The following is a 5,059-nucleotide window of genomic DNA, read 5'->3' on the forward strand; positions in this document are numbered from 1 at the left end:
AGTACATAATAAGGGTGAGTCTTTCCCTGAGTTCTCAGATGCCAACATCTAGAAGGCTATGGCTGGCCCCAATAAGTTTGTTTTGGAAGAGTCATCCCCTTAATTTTTTTGCCTTTAAAATGTTTAATGGGCAAGAAATGGTATAAAATAACACCCAGGTCACCTAAATTAACATTGTTGTTAATGTTTGTGATCCCCTGGAAAGAGCTCTCTTTCAGGTTGATACAAACTGCACGAAAGTTTTCACTGCCTGTTGCCTGGAGTGTGACTGGGTTTGGACCATGAACTCATCTTCACATGGTCCAGAAAAAAGAGATGGCTGCCATGTTTGGCAAGCTTCAGATTGCCTTGTAAAGTGGAAGCAGTGACAGATTTCATTATTTGGGCTCCAAAATCACTGTGGATGGTGACTGTAGCCATGAAATTAAAAGAGGCTTCCTTCTTGGAAGGAAAGCTATGACCAACCTAGATAGTATTAAAAAGCAAAGATATCACTTTGCATACAAAGGTCCATCTAGTCAAAGCTATAATTTTTCCAGTAGTCATGTGTGGATGTGAGAGTTGGACTATAAAGAAGATTGAGCATTAAAGAATTGATGCTTTCAAGTTATGGTGTTGGATAAGATTCTTGATAGTCCCTTGGACAGCAAGGAGATCCAACTAGTAAATCCTAAAGGAAATCAACCCTGAATATTCATTGGAAGGACTGATGCTGAAACTCCAATACTTTGGCCACCTGATGCGAAGAGCCAACTCATTTTAAAAGACCCTGTTGCTGGGAAAGATTAAGGGCAAAAGGAGAAAGGGGAAGCAGAGGATGAGATGGTTGGATGGAATCACTGACTCAATGGATATGAATCTGAGCAAACTCTGGAGATAGTGAAGGACAGGGAAGCCCGTCATGCTGCAGTCCATGGGGTCGCAAAGAGTGGGACATGACTTAGTGACTGAACAACACCATCAAAAATTGCCTTCTATCTCAGGGTTGGGCCCTGGCCTTGGTCTTGAGTGATAGGGATTCTCTGTTAAAGTCTCATCTGTTTTCACTTTGGTGACCTTTGACAGCTCCCTCAGGTCAGCACTCACCCTGCCCTGTTTGTTCAGTAATCAGTCATGAAACTTTGCTTGTTCCTTATGATAGTGAAGAAGTTGCTGCAGGTCAGAATAATCACTGCAGGTCCAATACTCTGTGAAAGACTCCACTTGATCTCCCTAAAGAAGTCCAGGGCCAAAAGACACAGAGAGACCAAAAAAATCTGACTGCCACTTCTGAAGAGCATGGAGCAGATACAAGGTGTTGGGAGCAAAAGCAGGGTACTGTGCAAGCCCGCTGCCCTCAACACCACATAAAAAGTGGGCAAACCACCTAAGCCACTTCTCTGGCCTGACCCCTGGACACACCCCTACCCTCACCCTGTGTAAAGAACAAGTTTGTCTCCTACCTCAGGAGCTAGCAAGCAAGGAGACTTGTTGTTTGTTCTCACCCACTCTGGGCTGCAGCAGGAGTCCCAGTAAAGTCTTGCCTGGGAAAAAAACACAAAAAGGACTTGGTTAGGCACGTGGCTTGAGAAGCTCGCCTTCCTCTAAACACTGCTTTGGGTCCTTCTCCCAGCTGCAGAGCATCAGCTCCTTCTTGGGCTTACTGCACTAAGCTCTTTAGTGATGGGCCACAGCTCTTGGCACAGAAGAATTCATTTTCACCTCCTGCACTTTCAGATTCTCCATAGTGGTCAACTCCGCTGTGCCTGGCATGATGGTGGTAGTCTTGAGGCTGACGAGGTGGCTGCTGCTGTGTTGCCCTCATCTCCCCTTCCACCTTAATTTTTGTGTATTAATTTTTGGCCAGACAATAGAGGATAGACTACCTGCAACATGCCAGTCTTAATTCATGCGGATTGAGATAGAGAGGGACTGATGGGAGCTCATCAGTTCTAGCATCCTTCATCCGGCTCCTCTGTTTTCAGCCCTGCTCATAGTCTTACTTACTCTGTCCCAGAGCCCCTCTCAGTCTGTCCTGTATTTACAGTGATTTGCACTGTGTCTCCTTATGGTAGATTCTGGACCGTGGATTATTCTACTGTTTTATCTATCTTCATGCTTCTAGAGCTTTACAGTTGCAGAAGTGTGAGGCACTGTGCTCTTCTCCCGTCTTTCTGTTCATGTAGTTGTATTCCTTTGTCCTCCTTTGTAGACTCTTTTGTATACTCATTTGTGCTCTTTGTAGACTCATGAGTCTACCCAGATAGACTCACGCTGGGTAGACTTTTGGATGGAAAAGGAGGTGAATCTCTGATTAGCCATCTTGTACCTGAAACTCTTCTGCTCTTATTTTTTTTTAAAAACTGTATCGTGTGTCATTTAATTGTTCATCTTCCCATTTAATGAAGCATATTTTAATAGTTGATTTGGGAAGTAAATTTATCCAAATCTCTTAGGTTTATATACAGGGATATTGGATGAGCAAAGGCATCATTCTTGGAGAGAGAAAAAAATAAAACTTAACATTGCTTCTATTGCCAAAGTTTCCTATGAGACCTTAGAAAATAATTTAAAAACCAAATAGGTGAAAGGTTTCACAGTGTATTTTATAACATTTTATTAGAATGATAAATGACTGTAGAATTAAAAGAACGAAGCTTTTTGGCAGACTGTAGGACATTTGCCTAAGAATAAATTACTTTGGAGCTATGTTAACTCTCTTAATATTTGTTACTAGTTTTCACCTAGGACATGATGCCAAGCAGTTCCAAAAGTATGACTTATTACTCACAGCTCATACCATTTTATCTTTTTTTTCGTTTAATTAAATATGTCTCTCATCTCTATACCAAAAGGAATAAAAACTTGATTGCTATGTATTTAGTCCATTCTAGCTTATTTTTCTGGTACTTTTGAAAAATCAACTTTATGCCATATGCTGTGCACCAGAATGGCTGTAAATAATCATAAAATTAAATGCCAGAATTTACCACTGCATGTGGTTTCTCATTAAGGTTTGATGTGGCTTCTCTAAGCTGAAAATGGGTGAAGGGTTGATTTCTTGTCTTATCAAGCTGTTTCCTGAGCTTTCTTACTGGCCCACCTACCTGGATATATAATTAACTTCAACTCTCAAAGGCTTCTGGTAGACTTGGGCTGTATCTTTTGGGAAAATAAGAAGTTATTCTCTGAAACACATATGTGCTGTAGGAATAGCAACTCCAAAGTATCTTCAGTGGCTGCTCCCTAATATGATGTTGACCATATGTTCCGGATACTCCATAGCAATCCTGTGTCTTGTATCCTGATTCAGGGCTTTTAAAATACAGCCAATACCATATGTAACCCTTACTAAGTAGGGAGAATAGATCAGACTGCTACTGCTAATGAGCTAAATGTTATTTTAGGATGAATCCCAAACTAACCCAGACTGTTCAGTTCAGTTCAGTTGCTCAGTCGTGTCCGACTCTTTGAGACCCCGTGAACGACAGCATGCCAGGCCTCCCTGTCCATCACCAACTCCCGGAGTTCACTTAAACTCATGTCCATCGAGTCGGTGATGCCATCCAGCCGTCTCATTCTCTGTCGTCCCCTTCTCCTCCTATCCCCAATCCCTCCCAGCATCAGACTCTTTTCCAGTGAGTCAACTCCGCATGAAGTGGCCAAAGTATTGGAGTTTCAGCTTTAGCATCAGTCCTTCCAATGAACACCCAGGATTGATCTCCTTTAGAATGGACTGGTTGGATCTCCTTGCAGTCCAAGGGACTCTCAAGAGTCTTCTCCAGCACCACAGTTCAAAAGCATCAATTCTTCGGCGATCAGCTTTCTTCACAGTCCAACTCTCACATCCATACATGACCACTGGAAAAACCATAGCCTTGACTAGATGGACCTTGGTTGGCAAAGTAATGTCTCTGCTTTTTAATATGCTATCTAGACTGTATCAGTCATTATTTTAGATCATGCCTTTAATTTTCCTTTAAAAATATTATTGTATTCTAGAAAATTAGAAATTTCCATATAGAGAAGACTTTGGTCTTATGGTAACAAATCCATTTGGACGGAAGATTATATAGATTAAAATTAATGTGTATTAGACTGTAACTATTTTTGGATCTATTGTTTTGATGATCTTATTCAATATTGTTGCATTCTGGAGAATTAGGAATTTTTGTATAGAGAGGATGGTGGGCCTGTGTTCACAAATCCATTTAAAGATTATATGAATTAAAATTAAGCTTTTCTGTGTATATTTTGTTCTGCTATCATGGTAACAAGTGAAGATCTGATCCACTGAATAGTGTATTAATATTTCTACCTCCCAATGGATTTAGTTGCAATCTGTTACTCATAAAAATAGGGATGGTCATTTCAAAGCAAGAATTTTTGAATCCCATTTGCTGTGCAATGTACTGTCCTGGGGATGAGGGTGCCCAGAAATAACTGTCTTGGCTTTTGCCCTGAAGCAGATCAAATTCAAGTGGTTTGGGAAGAGTGCAACTTTTGGTTAAGTGCTCAGAGTTAGACAGATGTGGGCTTGTCACTCCTTAGCTATGTGACTTGAGCACATTCAGTAACTTCCCTTGAGCCTCAGTTTTCTCATTAGTAAACTGGGGGAAATGAAAAGTAAATTGACTATAGGCAGTCGTATATAGGTTAAATGAAGTGATAGTAGCGAAGTGCTGGGCGCAGTTTCTGGCCCAGAGTAATTCAACAAGTATTGGCCAAACTAACCAGTATTGTCATAATAATGTAGTTCCTGTTAAAATTGATCATTGATGTTTGTAAGCATCAGGCAGTGCTTCCATTCTGCAGAAGGAATCAGTTCAGTTCAGTCACTCAGTTGTGTCTGAATCTTTGCGACCCCATGGACTACAGCACGCCAGGTCTCCCTGTCCATCACCAATTCCCAAAGTTTACTCAAACTCATGTCCATTGAGTCGGTGATGCCATCCAACCATATTATCCTCTGTCATCCCCTTCTCCTCTGGCCTTCAATCTTTCTGCGTCAGCGTCTTTTCAAATGAGTCAGTTCTTCACATCAGGTGGCCAAAGTGTTGGAGTTTCAGCTTCAGCGTCA

General features: G+C 41.3%; 1 pseudogene; it reads right to left on the reverse strand.

The window, feature by feature from the left end:
- Positions 1-243: 243 nt before the first annotated feature.
- Positions 244-1,752, reverse strand: LOC129555199 (NADH dehydrogenase [ubiquinone] 1 alpha subcomplex subunit 8 pseudogene; annotated as a pseudogene).
- Between the last annotated feature and the right edge of the window lie 3,307 nt (positions 1,753-5,059).

The sequence above is a fragment of the Moschus berezovskii genome, chromosome 12 (assembly GCF_049115385.1).
Source record: "Moschus berezovskii isolate FMDL1 chromosome 12, NW_MosBer_1.0, whole genome shotgun sequence".
NCBI classification, from domain to species: domain Eukaryota; kingdom Metazoa; phylum Chordata; class Mammalia; order Artiodactyla; family Moschidae; genus Moschus; species Moschus berezovskii.